This window comes from Natator depressus, chromosome 1, assembly GCF_965152275.1.
Source record: "Natator depressus isolate rNatDep1 chromosome 1, rNatDep2.hap1, whole genome shotgun sequence".
Taxonomy (NCBI): Eukaryota; Metazoa; Chordata; order Testudines; family Cheloniidae; genus Natator; species Natator depressus.
In genome coordinates, this window is record NC_134234.1 from 145,363,742 (window position 1) to 145,383,926 (window position 20,185).

Genomic DNA, 20,185 nt, shown 5'->3' on the forward strand with positions numbered 1-20,185 from the left:
AGTGGTCTCTGTCAGTGGCCCCTTCACAAATGAGATGAGTCTTCTACAGACTCCGGCAGCAAAGCCTGGCTGTTTAGCTCAAAAGAGACTCAGGGCTTGTCTCTGTGAATCCCTACTTTGGGGCAAGCTGGGGCATAAATCTCTCTTGCAATAGCCTGGCACACATTAAGGTAATTGGAGTGGGGGGAGTATGAGTCCCAGCTCAAGGAGACATGCTCATCAAGATAGTGTGCTAAAATAGCGAGGTAGCAGCAAGTGGTGGGAGGGGCAAGCTGCCCCAGTACAAACCACTCCAGACCCCAGGAGTATGTACTTGAATAGCTAGCCTGAGCTGCCGCTGCCCCTGCTACTGCAGCTACTACGATTTTTAGTGTGCTGGGTTAATGAGAGTTAGCAGGAGAATGTCTCTTCAAGCTGGGACTCCCACCTCCAGCTCCAAGTGTAGACATACGCTAAGTGGCCGGTTGGACCCTGATGCCGTGCACTAAAAGTGCCCTAGTGTATTTTGTTCTACCTTACTTTGAAAAGGGAGTAGATCAAAGCGCACTGGAGAACTTTTCAGTGTATGGCAGCAGGGTCCATGCACATGGACGCCTAGCGTGCGACACAGGCTTGTAGCAATTGGAGACACCCCAAACTGAGTTTCAGAAACTGCCCAGCGCTCACCAGCTGGAAAAAAAACAAGCAGCCCCTTTGAAGCAGTTTAAATTGGGCCCCCCCAAAAAAGGAAGCACCCAAAATTGCTAGTCACTTTTGAAAATCTTGGCCAGTAGCTAGGGGAGGTCCGAGGTCAGCTATAGTGTAGCCACATTCGCCCCCCCCGCCCGCCCCCATGGCATCAGGTGTTAAGAGATGCTAAGTCACTAGCACGCCAAGAGTGTGTTTGTTAAAAGAAACCCACAACAAAACAAACCAACCACACTTGGAAACGGGCCATCTCCGGGCAGGGGGCTCCCCGTGCTTAAAACACCCTTCCCCTTCCCCTTCATCGCAATCGCAGGGCAGCCTGGCAGACGCAGACCTGCCCACTGACCATGCCTACTGCTTGTGGCTTGTGTGGGGGCCGCTGCTGCAGCCCCAGCCGCCAGCCCGCGGCAAATCCCGGCCTGCGCCGTCCTGCAGCAACAGCGGCGGCTCCCTGCGGGCTGCTCCCTGCCGGCGCCTGTCAGCAACGCCGGGCAATGCCCGGGCGGCGCAGGCGGCAGCCGGGGCGCGGGGCACGCCCTGCCGCTGCTGCTGGCGCCCCACGGCGGGGTTCACGGGCCGGTCGCCGCAGCCCCGAGCCGGAGCGGGCGTCAGGCGCCAAGGGCCGGGGCCAGCGCGTGTCCCCCCGCCCCTGCTCCGAGCCCTGCCCCGCCGGCGCCGGGGGAGAAGCAGGTAGGTGCAGGGATGCGCCGCCAGAAGCGGGCGGGGGGGTTCAGAAGGAGCCACCAATTCTTGTAGCCGCCCCGCTGCACGGCAGCCCCCTGGCCGGAGGCGTGGGTGCGGCAAGACGCCCTGGGTCACGTTATCAAACTGTCCGCAAGGCGGCGCCTGGTGCTGCGGGTCCCTCCTCTTTGTGGAAGCGAGCCGCCCGGGGACAGCAGAGCCGGTGGGGGGCTGCCCGGGGCGGGTGGCCTGGTCACATGGTCTTCGTTTGGCATTCCCCGCCTCCTGAGAGGGCAGCCGGGGCTGTCCTTTGCTGCGAGGAGCCGGCTCCTGCTGCTATTTTAGACCATGCCAGGACTCCCCGCAAAGACAGAAGAAGGGCCACCCTGGGTCAGCCCAAGGGGCCATCTAGCTCCCTGTCCTGTCCTCTGTCAGTGGCCAGTGCCGGGTGCCCCGGAGGGAATGAACAGAACAGACAAGCAGAGGCTTAGGGACACCCTGACCGGCCTGGCTGAGGTTAAGATTTTGTCATGGTTATTTTTTAATAAAAGTCACAGACAGGGCTCAGGCAATAAACAAATTCACAGAAGCCATGACTGGTCCCTAACTTTTACTAAAAATAATGACAGGTTTCAGAATAGCACCCGTGTTAGTCTGTATTCGCAAAAAGAAAAGGAGTACTTGTGGCACCTTAGAGACTAACAAATTTATTTGAGCATAAGCTTTCGTGAGCTACAGCTCACTTCATCGGATGCATAAAAGTGGAAAATGCAGTGAGGATATTTTTATACACACAGACCATGAAAAAATGGGTGTTTATCACTTCAAAAGGTTTTCTCTCCCCCCACCCCTCCCTCCTGCTGGTAATAGCTTCTCTAAAGTGATCACTCTCCTTACAGTGTGTATGATAATCAAGGTGGACCATTTCCAGCACAAATCCAGGTTTTCTCTCCCCCCACCCCACTCTCCTGCTGGTAATAGCTTATCTAAAGCGATCACTCTCCTGTTACAGACTAACACGGCTGCTACTCTGAAACCTGTCACTGTAAGGAGAGTGATCACTTTAGATAAGCTGTTACCAGCAGGAGAGTGGGGTGGGGGGAGAGAAAACCTTTTGAAGTGATAAACACCCATTTTTTCATGATCTGTGTGTATAAAAATATCCTCACTGCATTTTCCACTTTTATGCATCCGATGAAGTGAGCTGTAGCTCACAAAAGCTTAGGCTCAAATAAATTGGTTAGTCTCTAAGGGTATGTCTACACTATGGAATAAGGTCGAATTTATAGAAGTCGGTTTTTTAGAAATCAGTTTTATATATTCGAGTGTGTGTGTCCCCACAGAAGTGCATTAAGTGCATTAACTCGGCGGAGTGCTTCCACAGTACCGAGGCTAGAGTCGACTTCCAGAGCGTTGCACTGTGGGTAGCTATCCCACAGTTCCCGCAGTCTCCGCTGCCCATTGGAATTCTGGGTTGAGATCCCAATGCCTGATGGGGCTGAAACATTGTCGCGAGTGGTTCTGGGTACATATCGTCAGTCCCCCCTTCCCTCCCTCCCTCCGTGAAAGCAAGGGCAGACAATCGTTTCGCGCCTTTTTTCCTGAGTTACCTGTGCGGACGCCATACCACCGCAAGCATGGAGCCCGCTCAGGTAACCGTCACCGTATGTCTCCTGGGTGCTGGCAGACGCGGTACGGCATTGCTACACAGTAGCAGCAACCCATTGCCTTGTGGCAGCAGACGGTACAATACGACTGGTAGCCGTCCTCGTCATGTCCGAGGTACTCCTGGTCGCCTGTGTGAGGTCGATCAGGAGCGCCTGGGCAGACATGGGCGCAGGGACTAAATTTTTAGTGACTTGACCAGGTCATTCTCTTAAGTCCGGCAGTCAGTCCTATTGAACCGTCTTATGGTGAGCAGGTAGGCAATATGTCCTTCCGCACCGTCTGCTGCCAGCCAAAGATGTAAAAGATAGATGGAGTGGATCAAAACAAGAAATAGACCAGATTTGTTTTGTACTCATTTGCCTTCTCCCCTGTCTAGGGGACTCATTCCTCTAGGTCACACTGCAGTCACTCACAGAGAAGGTGCAGCGAGGTAAATCTAGCCATGTATCAGAGGCCAGGCTAACCTCCTTGTTCCAATAAGAACAATAACTTAGGTGCACCATTTCTTATTGGAACCCTCCGTGAAGTCCTGCCTGAACTACTCCTTGATGTAAAGCCACCCCCTTTGTGGATTTTAGCCCCCTGAAGCCAACCCTGTAAGCCGTGTCGTCAGTCGCCCCTCCCTCCGTCAGAGCAACGGCAGACAATCATTCCGCGCCTTTTTTCTGTGCGGACGCCATACCAAGGCAAGCATGGAGTCCGCTCAGCTCACTTTGGCAATTAGGAGCACATTAAACACCACACGCATTATCCAGCAGTATATGCAGCACCAGAACCTGGCAAAGCGCTACCGGGCGAGGAGGCGACGTCAGCGCGGTCACGTGAGTGATCAGGACATGGACACAGATTTCTCTGAAAGCATGGGCCCTGCCAATGCATGCATCATGGTGCTAATGGGGCAGGTTCATGCTGTGGAACGCCGATTCTGGGCTCGGGAAACAAGCACAGACTGGTGGGACTGCATAGTGTTGCAGGTCTGGGACGATTCCCAGTGGCTGCGAAACTTTCGCATGCGTAAGGGCACTTTCATGGAACTTTATGACTTGCTTTCCCCTGCCCTGAAGCGCATGAATACCAAGATGAGAGCAGCCTCACGGTTGAGAAGCGAGTGGCGATAGCCCTGTGGAAGCTTGCAACGCCAGACAGCTACCGGTCAGTTGGGAATCAATTTGGAGTGGGCAAATCTACTGTTGGGGCTGCTGTGATGCAAGTAGCCCACGCAATCAAAGATCTGCTGATATCAAGGGTAGTGACCCTGGGAAATGTGCAGGTCATAGTGGATGGCTTTGCTGCAATGGGATTCCCTAACTGTGGTGGGGCCATAGACGGAACCCATATCCCTATCTTGGCACCGGAGCACCAAGCCGGCGAGTACATAAACCGCAAGGGGTACTTTTCAATAGTGCTGCAAGCTCTGGTGGATCACAAGGGACGTTTCACCAACATCAACGTGGGATGGCCGGGAAAGGTACATGACGCTCGCATCTTCAGGAACTCTGGTCTGTTTCAAAAGGAGGGGTGGTGGAGGAGGGAAGGAAAATGCCACACAGCACTTTAAAAGTTTACAACTTTAAAATTTATTGAATGACAGCCTTCTTTTTTGGGGGCAATCCTCTGTGGTGGAGTGGCTGGTTGGCCGGAGGCCCCCCCACCGCGTTCTTGGGCGTCTGGGTGTGGAGGCTATGGAACTTGGGGAGGAGGGCGGTTGGTTACACAGGGGCTGTAGTGGCAGTCTGTGCTCCAGCTGCCTTTGCTGCAGCTCAACCATACACTGGAGCATACTGGTTTGGTCCTCCAGCAGCCTCAGCATTGAATCCTGCCTCCTCTCATCACGCTGCCGCCACATTCGAGCTTCAGCCCTCTCTTCAGCCCGCCACTTATTCTCTTCAGCCCTCCACCTCTCCTCCTGGTCATTTTGTGCTTTCCTGCAGTCTGACATTATTTGCCTCCATGCATTCGTCTGTGCTCTGTCAGTGTGGGAGGACAGCATGAGCTCGGAGAACATTTCATCTCGAGTGCGTTTTTTTTCTTTCTAATCTTCACTAGCCTCTGGGAAGGAGAAGATCCTGTGATCATTGAAACACATGCAGCTGGTGGAGAAAAGAAAAGGGACAGCGGTATTTAAAAAGACACATTTTATAAAACACTGGCTACACTCTTTCAGGGTAAACCTTGCTGTTAACATTACATACATAGCACATGTGCTTTCGTTACAAGGTCGCATTTTGCCTCCCCCCACCGCGTGGCTACCCCCTCAACCCTCCCCCCTCCCTGTGGCTAACAGCGGGGAACATTTCTGTTCAGCCGCAGGCAAACAGCCCAGCAGGAATGGGCTCCTCTGAGTGTCCCCTGAAGAAAAGCACCCTATTTCAACCAGGTGACCATGGATTATATCTCACTCTCCTGAGGATAACACAGAGAGATAAAGAACGGATGTTGCTTGAACGCCAGCAAACATACACTGCAATGCTTTGTTGTACGATGATTCCCGAGTACGTGTTACTGGCCTGGAGTGGTAAAGTGTCCTACCATGAAGGACGCAATAAGTCTGCCCTCCCCAGAAACCTTTTGCAAAGGCTTTGGGAGTATATCCAGGAGAGCCGCGAATGCCAGGGCAAAGTAATCCTTTCACATGCTTGCTTTTAAACCATGTATAGTATTTTAAAAGGTACACTCACCGGAGGTCCCTTCTCCGCCTGCTGGGTCCAGGAGGCAGCCTTGGGTGGGTTCAGGGGGTACTGGCTCCAGGTCCAGGGTGAGGAACAGTTCCTGGCTGTCGGGAAAACCGGTTTCTCCGCTTGCTTGCTGTGAGCTATCATCTTCTTTGTCCCCAAAACCTGCTTCCGTATTGCCTCCATCTCCATTGAAGGAGTCAAACAACACGGCTGGGGTAGTGGTGGCTGAACCCCCTAAAATGGCATGCAGCTCATCATAGAAGCGGCATGTTTGGGGCTCTGACCTGGAGCGGCCGTTCGCCTCTCTGGTTTTCTGGTAGGCTTGCCTCAGCTCCTTCAGTTTCATGCGGCACTGCTTCGGGTCCCTGTTATGGCCTCTGTCCTTCATGCCCTGAGAGATTTTGACAAAGGTTTTGGCATTTCGAAAACTGGAACGGAGTTCTGATAGCATGGATTCCTCTCCCCATACAGCGATCAGATCCCGTACCTCCCGTTCAGTCCATGCTGGAGCTCTTTTGCGATTCTGAGACTCCATCATGGTCACCTCTGCTGATGAGCTCTGCATGGTCACCTGCAGCTTGCCACGCTGGCCAAACAGGAAATGAGATTCAAAAGTTCGCGGTTCTTTTCCTGTCTACCTGGCCAGTGCATCTGAGTTGAGAGTGCTGTCCAGAGCGGTCAAAATGGAGCACTCTGGGATAGCTCCCGGAGGCCAATACCGTCAAATTGTGTCCACAGTACCCCAAATTCGACCCGGCAAGGCCGATTTAAGCGCTAATCCACTTGTCAGGGGTGGAGTAAGGAAATCGATTTTAAGAGCCCTTTAAGTCGAAATAAAGGGCTTCATCGTGTGGACGGGTGCAGATTTACATCGATTTAATGCTGCTAAATTCGACCTAAAGTCCTAGTGTAGACCAGGGCTAAGGTGCCACAAGTACTCCTTTTCTTTTCACTAAAAATAATGGTGACAAAATGGGGCTGAGCCCCAGCCCTGCTGCAGGATGGGAGGTAGGGGGGGTCCAGCACCCGCCACCACTGTGGCTGGGAGCTCCTGGGTCCCTCCGTCATCAGCGGTTGCTGGGAGCTCCAGGGTTCCCCAGCTGCCCATGACAGCTCAGAGCTGCAGGGCCCCAGCTGGGCGCTCTGGGGCTGGCAGCTGACCCCCACTGACTGCAGCAGCTCAGAGCTGCAAGGTCCCTCTGTGGTGGGTGGGAGCTCTGGGTTCCCCCCAGGCTCCTGCTGCCCATGGCGGCTCAGAGTTCCAGGGCCCACACGGGCTGACAGCTCCAGTCCCACCCTCCGGGGGCTGAGGCGGAAAATGTCACGGGCAGGCCAGCCATCTCTGCCATAGTTTTCATCTTTTCCCTGGACACAACACTCTGCAGCCTTGGGACTTGTGTATGTGAGGAAGGGAAAAGAGTGCCCCCACCTCCCACTCTCTCTCTCTCTCTGTAGAGCTCAGCATTCTAAATTGCAGCGTACAGGAGCTGGAGTTATTTGCAAGGTGCCAACTACTTTGGGGTGCCTCCATTTTTGTGTGGCCAATTTGAAAAACCAAGAAACCTAGCCCAAAACAGAGGCACCCAGAATTAGTTCACGCTTTTTCAAATAGCTGGCCCACAGCTGCATGTGCTCTCATTTCACCCACCCTGGCCCAAGCTGTTCTGCCACTCCTGGGCCCACATGGTATTTTTCTTTGTAGCCTTATGCAGCAGGTCTGCTTTCTTCCAAATCAACCAACCTGTTGCAGAAGTCAGAACAGAGGCTAAGTAATTTATTTTTAAAGGCGATTTGTCCAAGGACAACCTTCAGCTCAGCTGTGCATCTATCTCTATCATACAGAGAGTTGAGGAAGGTACAGTCCAGCTAAGGCTCATTTTTCTTATACCACCAGCAGGCCTCTTCTTCTGCCAGTCACTGGAGAGGATGGTGGAAGGAGGCTTCTATATCCCAGTATTACCAGCTGCTTAGTCCTGTACAGTACACACAAAATATGAGCAGTCCTGGTTCTGCAAACAGATATGCATGCGCATAACTTCATTCACGTGAGTAAAGTTACACACGTGCCTACGTGTTCGCAAAATTGGGACATGAGAGAGAAACACAGTGAAGATGTGTTTTAGAGTAGCAGCCGTGTTAGTCTGTATCCGCAAAAAGAAAAGGAGTACTTGTGGCACCTTAGAGACTAACAAATTTATTTGAGCATAAGCTTGAAGATGAAGATGGTACACCTCGGGGAACTGCAAAGGGAAGAGGGTGTTTTGTGGGCCTGATCGGTGATTCCAAATGGTGAACATCTCTCCACTTTCCTAATCACTCTTACCTGGAAGAATTAATTTCAATTATATGGGCCCACTGTCAGGGTTGCCAATTCTTGTGATTTTAACACAAGTGTTCACAATATTTCATGTTCTTCTTAAAACCCCAGCTCCTGGCATCAAATGACTGTATTAGAATGTGATTATGTGCTTGCCTTTTTAAAAAAAAAAAAAAAATCAATGAGGAGAAAAGCTTGAAAATGTTAATCCGAAAGGCTCAATAACCAGAAGGCAAAGAACAAGAATGGCAAGTCTATAATTTTTTCAAATCTCATGATTTGAAAGGTAAGCTTACGATTTTGAGAGGTTTCAGAGTAACAGCCGTGTTAGTCTGTATTCGCAAAAAGAAAAGGAGTACTTGTGGCATCTTAGAGACTAACCAATTTATTTGAACATAAGCTTTCCGATGAAGTGAGCTGTAGCTCATGAAGCTACAGCTCACTTCATCGGATGCATACTGTGGAAAGTATAGAAGATCTTTTTATACACACAAAGCATGAAAAAATGGGTGTTTACCACTACAAAAGGTTCTCTCTCCCCCCACCCCACTCTCCTGCTGGTAATAGCTTATCTAAAGTGATCACTCTCCTTACAATGTGTATGATAATCAAGTTGGGCCATTTCCAGCACAAATCCAGGTTTTCTCCCCCCACACACACACAAACCCACTCTCTGTTGGTAATAGCTTATCTAAAGTGATCACTCTCCTTACAATGTGTATGATAATCAAGGTGGACCTGGGATATTCTATCTACTACCCAAGATCCATAAACCTGGAAATCCTGGGCGCCCCATCATCTCAGGCATTGGCACCCTGACAGCAGGATTGTCTGGCTATGTAGACTCCCTCCTCAGGCCCTAGGCTACCAGCACTCCCAGCTACCTTCGAGACACCACTGACTTCCTGAGGAAACTACAATCCATCGGTGATCTTCCTGATAACACCATCCTGGCCACTATGGATGTAGAAGCCCTCTACACCAGCATTCCACACAAAGATGGACTACAAGCCGTCAAGAACACTATCCCCGATAATGTCACGGCCAACCTGGTGGCTGAACTTTGTGACTTTGTCGTTACCCATAACTATTTTACATTTGGGGACAATGTATACCTTCAAATCAGCGGCACTGCTATGGGTACCCACATGGCCTCACAGTATGCCAACATTTTTATGGCTGACTTAGAACAACGCTTCCTCAGCTCTCGTCCCCTAACGCCCCTACTCTACTTGCGCTATATTGATGACATCATCATCTGGACCCATGGAAAAGAAGCCCTTGAGGAATTCCACCATGATTTCAACAATTTCCATCCCACCATCAACCTCAGCCTGGTCCAGTACACACAAGAGATCCACTTCCTGGACACTACAGTGCTAATAAACGATGGTCACATCAACACCACCCTATACCGGAAACCTACTGACCGCTATTCCTACCTACATGCCTCACCCTGACCACACCACACGATCCATTGTCTACAGCCAAGCTCTGAGATACAACCGCATTTGCTCCAACCCCTCAGACAGAGACAAACAGCTACAAGATCTCTATCAAGCATTCTTACAACTACAGTACCCACCTGCTGAAGTGAAGAAACAGATTGACAGAGCCAGAAGAGTTCCCAGAAGTCACCTACTACAGGACAGGCCTAACAAAGAAAATAACAGAACGCCACTAGCCATCACCTTCAGCCCCAACTAAAACCCCTCCAACGCATTATTAAGGATCTAGAACCTATCCTGAAGGATGACCCAACACTCTCACAAATCTTGGGAGACAGGCCAGTCCTTGCCTACAGATAGCTCCCCAACCTGAAGCAAATACTCACCAGCAACCACATACCACACAACAGAACCACTAACCCAGGAACCTATCCTTGCAACAAAGCCCTTTGCCAACTGTGCCCACATATCTATTCAGGGGACACCATCACAGGGCCTAATAACATCAGCCACAGTATCAGAGGCTCGTTCACCTGCACATCCACCAATGTGATATATGCCATCATGTGCCAGCAATGCCCCTCTGCCATGTACATTGGTCAAACTGGACAGTCTCTACGTAAAAGAATAAATGGACACAAATCAGATGTCAAGAATTATAACATTCATAAACCAGTCGGAGAACACTTCAATCTCTCTGGTCACGCGATTACAGACATGAAAGTTGCGATATTACAACAAAAAAACTTCAAAACCAGACTCCAGCGAGTCTGTTGAATTGGAATTCATTTGCAAATTGGATACAATTAACTTAGGCTTGAATAGAGACTGGGAGTGGCTTAAGTCATTATGCAAGGTAACCTATTTCCCCTTGTTCCCCCCCCAGAGGTTCTTGTTAAACCCTGGATTTGTGCTGGAAATGGCCCACCTTGATTATCATACACATTGTAAGGAGAGTGATCACTTTAGATAAGCTATTACCAGCAGGAGAGTGGGGTGGGGGGAGAGAGAACCTTTTGTAGTGGAAAACACCCATTTTTTCATGCTTTGTGTGTATAAAAAGATCTTCTATACTTTCCACAGTATGCATCCAATGAAGTGAGCTGTAGCTCACGAAAGCTTATGCTCAAATAAATTGGTTAGTCTCTAAGGTGCCACAAGTACTCCTTTTCTTTTTGCGAATACAGACTAACACGGCTGTTACTCTGAAACCTTTATTCACTTAGTGATTTACATTTAAAATAACCCTTTAGCAGCTCCTGTTGGCCATGGGGTAGCTAATGAGAACTGTTTATGTAAAATACCCAAAGGCAGTAGAAAATACTTAAGTAACTGCTGGTAAGAGACAATTTTGATGAGATTATTGCTATTCTAAGCCACGATTAGTCATTTCAAATAATCCAGTGGCATTTACTAAGCTCTTCCAGTAAAATGTTCAGAAGAGGCTTGATCCAAAACCACTGAAGTCAATGGGAGTTTTCTGTTTAACTTCTGTGGGCTTTGAATCAGGACCTATTAGCAGATTTAATAGGAAATCTACTGTTCCTGGAAAGTAAGGTCTTTGGGAGAGGGATCACATGCCGGAGGAGGAGATACAGGAGAATGCGGTGTCTTTCTCAGCATTGTTTGGTTGGAATTGGACTGAATTTAAAGAGATGATTTGCAAAATGTTTGCCAAGAACTTGGACTGGGATTAGGGGAAAAGGGATATGAACTCCCCTTGAGTAGAAGGAGCATTTTGCCAGTGACCTACTCGTGGAAGAGAGCTAAAACAATGTAGGTAGAAGGGGGGAAGATGGTTGAACCACTTATTTAATGCGGAAAAAGAAAATTCAGTGTAACACCCTTGCCCTGGGAACAGCCCCTCTGAATTTCTGACCAGGGCTGGATCAACAAAGAGGAGAATGTTCCCAGAGAGGTGAACACAACTCATGCTGGGACAAGACTTTGGGAGTGCTGTGTGACTGCTCAGTTCATTAAATATGGCTGGTCTATAGCACTTGGTTCTATGCCTCACACTCAGATCTCGGAGCCTTAGTATGACGAGCTCATGAGTGACCGGGAAGAAAGCTGTCAGCACTGACGATGCTGCGATCCAGAAGAGCTGCTAACCAACTGCTGGGACTGCCTCGCTAGCAGCAGTTTCTAACATACATTTTGAGACTTCACAACTTCCCTGCAGGCTGTCATAAGAGAAAGGGGAGTGAGCTTTTTTTCCCCTCCCAAAGAGAAAGACCTCTACAGGGAATTTCAGCAAGGGCTTTTCGCTGGTGAGGAATGAAGTTGAGGATTTGGCAGCTGGCAAGCGGGGAAGGGAGGGCTGCTATGAATTTGGTGAATACAAAATTAAGAGTTTTCTCCAAGGTGGTGTTTGGACAATCACTCCCCTGCTGGGTTCTGAGTTGCTCTTTTTGACTAAAGTCTACAAACACTGTAATAAGCTCCTCCTGGTTTTCAAAGGTGAATGGCTAATTCACCATATTTCTACTAGGTACAAGCTTAAAATTGCCAGCTTATATTGGGCAATGGTTCGGGCCATTCAGCTGCCCTAGTTAAAGAAAAAATAAACCTTTCCCAATTTAAAATCACCCACCCTGCAGAGGTGTTTATTTCATTGGCTGCTGTTGTACTTGGCTAATGAGATGAGGAAGGATTTAGACACACAAACAGTATTGCTAATGCCTAATTTTACTGTGATAAAAATGGAAAATTATCTTACATTTACTTAGTTGATTAGCCATAGCATCTTGAATTCTGAAAGATACTGAAATGTTTGACAGACAACTTACTTCCTCCAGCATGGAAATGCAGCCGCCCTCTGGTGTGGAATAAGATAGCAGTATAACAAAATATGGCAACCCTACATGATAGTTTAGAATAAGATCTAAAGTTGAAATTGCATGGGGTATTTAGGATATAATTAAACAAACTGGAACGTGACTAGGACACAATAGTTAATGCTCTTACAAAAAGATCTTTATTATTATAAACTTACATAGCCCCACAGGTGGACTTACGTACACAGAGATATAGTCCCTGCACTGAATATTTTACAGTCTTTGTTGGAAGGATGTTGTACAAATATTTAAAGGATGCAGCGCAAAGAATTGGAGCAGACAGTAATAGGAAATCTTTACCGACTGTGAATGGACAGCACCTTGATTTTACATCTTATTTAGAAGAAACTATACAGAGGAGGATAGTTTACTAGCTTACCAGCCTTCTCAGCTTCCATAAAACAGCAACAAAAGGAATAACTACTATGTACTCTTCTTATACTTTAAAAGTAAATGAACGTAATTAATGTCTATGAATTGCAAGATATTTTATCAATCTGTGATGACATCCATTGCTCCGGCTGCAATGCACCATTCCACTGCTGGTGTTTTTCCTACACGTTAATGCTGACTGTTGATTTTTGTAAGGGACAGACTGTGTCTTTAGATTCTGGCCAAGTATACATTTCTTCTTTTAGGAACACAAACACATTTTCATTTTTCTCATGAACTTCTGCAGAGAACAAACAATTGTGGTAATCCACCACAAGAACAAGCTGTGAAATGATTTCCCTTAAATGATGTACCTGTTCTGTCAAAGCAACTGGAATTCTTCTGAAATTATGCCCATCTTTTCAGCACAGACGAATTAAGAAAACTAAGGCTCAATCCTTTAAGGAGCGAGATCATAGAATCATAGAATCATAGAATATCAGGGTTGGAAGGGACCCCAGAAGGTCATCTAGTCCAACCCCCTGCTCGAAGCAGGACCAATTCCCAGTTAAATCATCCCAGCCAGGGCTTTGTCAAGCCTGACCTTAAAAACCTCTAAGGAAGGAGATTCTACCACCTCCCTAGGTAACGCATTCCAGTGTTTCACCACCCTCTTAGTGAAAAAGTTTTTCCTAATATCCAATCTAAACCTCCCCCATTGCAATAGTAGATACTAGATACTATATATATCTAGTACTAATATATATATATATATAATAGTATATAATAGTAGATACTAGATACTAGATAATAGAGATACTGGCCATGATCCAGGAAATCATTTCTATTCAGGAAAAGCATTTTAATCATATGTTTAACTTTATTGACTTCTGTGGGAGATAAGCATATGCTTAAGTACTTTCCTGAATAGAGCCCTATTTGGGACTGTTCACTGCTTAAAGTTAATCACATGTGGAAATGTTCTGCAGGATTGGGCCCAGAACGTCAGTCACTTTGTAGAATGAAGACATCAAATATGCTGATCTAGTTTGGCAATTTATTTTATATTTTATACGTCTGTACGTGAATACACTTTGTACTTGAAGACAATTCATGTATCTCTTAAGAATGATCTTAATATAATGGATGAGAAGAATAGATCAGAATTAACTAAGAAAAATGTTGGTATGTACACCACAAGACAGATATAACTTATCTTTTGGATAAGTTGCTATATTAATACATGTAAAGACTGGATTGAAATTGAAAACTGGAGAAGCATACCATAGAATCAAGTTTGAAAAGTAATAAATATTTCAGGGGTTTAAATGCTAAAAGGAGTCTAATCAATGATGGGAAAGGTACCAAAAGAATTCTATAACACTGTATTGATTTTTAAGTCTTCTGTGAAAGGGAACTGCATGTCATTACTAGGCTAGATGGGAAGACCCTGAAAAAGATAAGGGCTTTATGTTCTTATTAGAAAATACTGCCCCAAATATTCATTATTAAAGGTCAAACTCACATACTATATTTATTCTTAGGAAACCACAGTGCCACTCAGTATATAAGGAAGAGCTCTTTCAATTGCTAAGCAACAAGTCTCTAATTTCTCTGATTCAGTGTAACCATTAGAGAGGTTCCATCTGCAGTGTGTTTCCCAGTATCCAGACATACCCAGTTAAATAAATTCTATTTTTAAACTTTTATTCAGCTAATTACTAACCCACTCCCATTCATGTCTTCTAATATAAAACTGTAGAAGGGATATGAATATGCTTGGTTACAAGCCTTAGCGACTAAAACTGAGACACCATTATCACTTCCATGGAGGATTCCGGTATAAATGTATTGCAGATCCAGCAAAGAACACCCAAGGATGCTGACCAAATTCAGGTTTCTCTTTTCCTTATTGACTAAAAATCTTCTGCAGTTTGAGACTTTTTTCTGAGAATTTTTCAAAATGTATATATTAATTCCAGACTGAATAATTTACCCAAACACAGTAGCCTGAGGAACCAAGGTAAAATATACCCAGAGTCGCCAGAGTAGTAAATTGCCCCTATGTCAAAGAGATTGATGGATGAGTTAAGGATGTCGTCGTCACTGGAAGTCCTGCTTTACCTTGATGTCATAGGAAGTTATATTGTCACAGGACATGATGATATGACTTAAATCATTATCCTTCCAGAGTCTGGGTTAACCCTTGTCTCACACCCAGTCCTCAACCAGAAGTCCCACCTTACCTAGAGAGGAAAAAGAATAGAATTTAAGGTATGGTCCAGAACCCCTGTGGCCCCACCCCTCTAAGTGATAAAGAAACACAGCTAAATGTATAAAAACAAGCTAAAATGTAAAGCAAGAGAGAGATGTTTATAACTATGTGCAAAGAGACCTATCAAGGAAAAGGTGTATCCTTGTAAATAACTAAAATGCTCCAGAATGTTTTCATTGGAGGGGGTCATGACCCAAACCTCTGTGAGATCCCCAAAGCCCTCTTCATTTTGGGAAGGAAACCAACAGCATTAGGTGTCTGGCCCAGAACCAATGGTTGATAGGTAGCACCACCCCAGAAATGATGAAGAAACAGCTAAAAGAACGAAAAAGCTAAAATGTGAAGGGGCAGGGGAGTTAAAAATATGTGCAGAGAGATTGGCTAAAGGAAAAAATGAATATTTGTAAAAAAAAGTCTGTTAGAATCTAAGTATTAACAAAAAAATCCCAGTGAGAGAGGGCCCTAGTCCAGACCCCTATGACCTCTCCAAGGCCCTCCTTACCTACAGAGGGAAACCAAAAAGATTTGACAGATGGCCCAGAACCCCTAAACCAATGACTGATAAGTACTACCACCCCCTAGAAATGAAAACAAACTGCAACTAAAAGTATGAGAAAAGCTAAAATATAAAAAGAGAAGTGTTTTAAAAGACTTGCAAAGAGACCTGTTAAGGAAAAAGGGATGTTTGTAAATCCAAATGTTACTACAAACACAGTAAAAAGTTTTGCCGCATGCATAATTGGAAATAAAATTATTTAAAAAACCAGGGTATAAATAATTATACCTTTTAATCATTTGTGATATGAATTATATAAATTATATATTTGTTGTTAGAAAGCAAATGTCAGGCTTTAAATAAAAAGTTAAAACAGGATTGTCAATACCTCTTCTAAGCACTAAAAGAGAGTGAGCAAATACAACAGGCGAGGGGATATAGAAGAGCTGCAGCCCAGTAGGTATGCAGATTGGTGTTTGCAAAAATTCAGTTAATGATGTTTAAAACTCAGTTCACCCCATTTGCCCATCTTTCCTCAATTGGTAATCTAATACAGGCAGTAAGTCACTCAATTTCTCTTAATTATTTTATTTGGCTCTGTAGGGGGCTTATGTGTTTGTAACCAAAATGATAAAATATATGTAGTTGGTATTATCACAAAGATCCTAAACGATTTTATTTAACTTCAGACTCATCAGGATCTGTTCTTATCATCGTGGCCACAAGAACTTGGGCGTTGTCCCCCCTGATTTAACTACTGCATCAGTTTTCTTGTTATTCATGACTTTAAAAAAAGAGAAAATACTTGTACTGTGTGTGTGTTGTCACATATATATTATATATTCATAATACCCTGCTGTAATGATGAATGGAGAAAACACTTGTGATGTGTGTGTCATGTTGTCTGGAGTGGTTCACGACCGTGAGTGTGAACCTCAGGACAGAGGCCCCAAACTGGTTGTATGTTCTATAATTAGATTTCACCAACCCAGTATCAAATGGGACCTCCTAAAGCACTATGAAAGTCTTACCATGGAGTCACAGACAGTCCCCTTGAGCATTCCAGTCTGTCTTGCCACGCAAGCAAGCTGGACTTAGTGATAGTTGATTGCTGTACACATAAAATCACAAAATATTCAGTTGCTCACAGTCCCAAGAGAACAGTTACTTACCACAGGTCGGTACCTTAGATCTCACACCAAAGACAATGCTCGTAGCCAATCCTATAGCATCCTAATTAAGGATGTATTAACTAGGAAAAAGAAATGAGAGAATTATTTACAGGTTAAAGCAGGCTAACGTATATACACAAATGAATTATGGTCTATGGTTCCACAAGGTGACAGAGTTGTAGTTGTCTGTCAGCACACAATGTCTTTTAAGGCTAACCCAGATTGACCCTGGGGATCTCTGCTTCTGTTTCGTAGATCCAGCCCTGTGAGAGTGTAAACAGCAAAGAGATCAAAACTTTTCTTGTCCTCTATCTTTATTTCCTTCTTCCAGAATTCAAGCTGATGGGACAAGCCCCTTTGCACGTAGCCTCCTCATGGATGTGCAGGGTCAATTAGCAAAGTCTTTGTATTGTAATGTCCCACAATGGCCCATTTAGTTTTGATAGCCTTCCTGATGGGCAAGAGGTAATGCCTTTCATAGGGATTTAGCATTTTGCACTAGGTAAAGTTGATTCTTGTTTGGTGAGCTACATAGTTCATAACAAACATTTTATGGCTATGTAGCAAACACTTAAGTATTACCTTATAGCATGGGATACAGACATTATAAATAGAATACATGAAGCAGCTTTCAAGCATTTCATAAAGTATAAACACATGGTTACAAGTCCAATACCCATCTTAACCATACTAACACACAGGTGAGCGAGACTGTTTTCCAGCAATAAATTTGTCAGTGCTCAGCTGAGGCTGACAGTCTTGTCAAGAGCTGGCAAAATTAAAACCATGCAAGCAGAATAATTTTGTAAAAATATGGGTAGAGGCAAATACAACTAAGTATATACGAGCTCTCACCCTGTTCTCAAGGCAGGGGATTTTGACACAATTTTACCATAGTGGTATCTAACTTCTTTTTAAACCGATAAACACACAGACAGGCAACCACACAGACATGCATTTAAATTTGTTTTTAATTTATTTTAGCAAAACACAACACAACACACACACACAGCACCATTCCTTTTTTTTTTCCCCCTTGTGGTTTGGGCTAGTTTAAACTGGCACCTACAATTCTTTTTCCTTTGTTAGTTTGCAGACACAACTGATAATTTATTTTTTGTATTTTTAATGTGTGTTTGTATGTAACTTATTTATAAAATAATACACAGACTGATTTGAAATAAATGGATGGTTATCTATACAAGAATATGCAAATTGACTAGATCGTAGTGTATCTTGTACTGTGCTGGTTTCAGTATCAGTTTTTCATTCTCCTTCCACCTCCTTATATTGCTCACTCTTTCTTTCCCGCTATTGTGTTCTCCACTTTTTCCATTATATCTTGTATTGTTAGCATCAATAGGTGTTTACCTGAATGCTCAATATTTAGAAATACACCAAGAACCAAACAACCCAATAATTAAGTTTTCCCTATTGCTTTACAACAGCTCTTAGTCAATTCTCTTCAGTATTTTACTTGAATAGGCAGTAGCATTGTTAAACTGTGATAAATAGCTGCAGATGCTTTTATTTAAAAGAACATTTTTGTTAATGCTCTGTTGGGAGCAGTAAAAGGAAGTAGACTTTACTTATTTGCCCAGTCAGTTCTGCTTCCAGATGGCCTCATCAACATCTGTTGAAATTGGGACATTTCTTCTGAGTAAAGATTAAATAGCTTCGTTGAATAAATGGTCAGTCTCTGAACAGTTTTGAGTATAAACCTCCCGCATTTCTGGTAAATCTCATATGAAATGTGACACAACAATTGAGATTATTCAGAACGTGGTAAGAAAGCTCTATGTTGTACTAAGCTAAAACCATAAGAGTGCATGAATGTACCTTACTAGGTATTACAAAACCCTCCCACTCAAGTTGAAGTAAGGCAATTGCTATGCAGGATTTGTGAATTAATTCCTTTTTATCTTGGGAGGTATGAGACTTGACTAAAAGCAAGTCCCTCACGGGTAGTTTCGCCCCCCCCCCCCGCTTTGTTTCCCTTTTACTATTAAAAGTACTTTAAAAATATCAGATAACTGGATAACATACCACAAAGACAGTTATAGAAAAGTATATGGGAAAATATTAGTTTTATTTTGTTTGTTTGTTTTTATAGAAGTCACAGAATGGTAGTATAGCTACATGAGTTTCAGTCATTCAGCAAACACAAGAAGTTAGCTTGAAACAAACACACAGCCATGCAGGCCATCATAGACAAATAATATAAAAGACAAATATAATGGCAATCATTAAGAGTGTTTCTGAACACAGTAAACATTAACCAATATTTTCAAAAGTTACCAGTGATTTTCAGAAAGTAAAATCATAGTCCTTTCTGAAAATCAGACCCTGTCAAGGTACCTCAGAAGTTGGGTACCCAAAAACTGACAACCAAAGACACTTGTCATTCTTAAAAATCTTGGCCATATTGCCAAAAAAATTAACTTTAATAAGGAGAAAACTTCTGCAAAGATAGCTTCTTAGCTCAATAGTATTTATAGCATCCAAAATGAAAATGATCCACATATTCAAAAATGTGTTGTATGAATCTCTGATTTAGGCTAGTCATTATTTCCAGGCTAAGCACTATCTTTAAGGAGAGAAATAGGACCACCACAAACCACAGTTTTCTCTATCCTTAGAATTTTTCCTATATTAGCAATAGGGTAGAATATCCTGAAGTGTTGGGGAGCCAACCTCAATGTAAACCATCATTAAACATTTGGATGAAAAATTACTATTTTTTTTTTGGAAAACACAAGTCAATAGAAAAACCACTTGCTCTAGGAGCTTCATTACAAGAACATAAATAAATTACACTTGGAACTTCCTCTCTAGGTATAGGATTATCTAATTGTCTTGATACTTGAGTGCCTTGTCTAACAATTCTTTAATGTTTTTTAATTAACTGCTTATAGGAATAAAGAGTTTTACAGTAAATTTCAAATTCAGCTACAACAGCTTTTAGTCTTCCTGTACTTTCATTTCAGTTTTGGAGTTTTTATCCACTTTTTGTTTTGAAAAGCAAGTCATTTGCCCCTTTCCCTTTTTTTTCCAATGAGAGAACTGTTTACTACATTGCATGAGCTTATCATTTTTTTCCCACAGAGAGAAGAATTTAATTGTACAAATTAATATCTTACGAATCTTCGAGGATCCACTCTTTATCTACTTAAAAAAATAATAATAAAAAGAGATTCCTTACTGGAAGACCTAACTAGGTAATTATTTTCTGATTTGAAGAAGGGGCAAATAAAGGCACTTTAACTCCTGCTTTGACAGCATCCCATTTTGTTCTATATAAAGTGTTGTTATGCTTATTAAGTAAAATAATATCCAACTTTCCTTGGCATAAAGTTTTGCTATTAAGATGGGGTTACTGTTATTATTGCTAGGAACTGTTTACACAGGCCCTTTACCAAAGAGTTTACAATCTGAATACACAAGACAGACAAAAAACGGAGAGAAAGGAGATGCAGGAAGTCTCTAGAAGAGCTGGGAATGAAAACCAGATCTCCTGAGACTGAGCTCAAAGGCCTAACCACTAGTTATCAAATCAG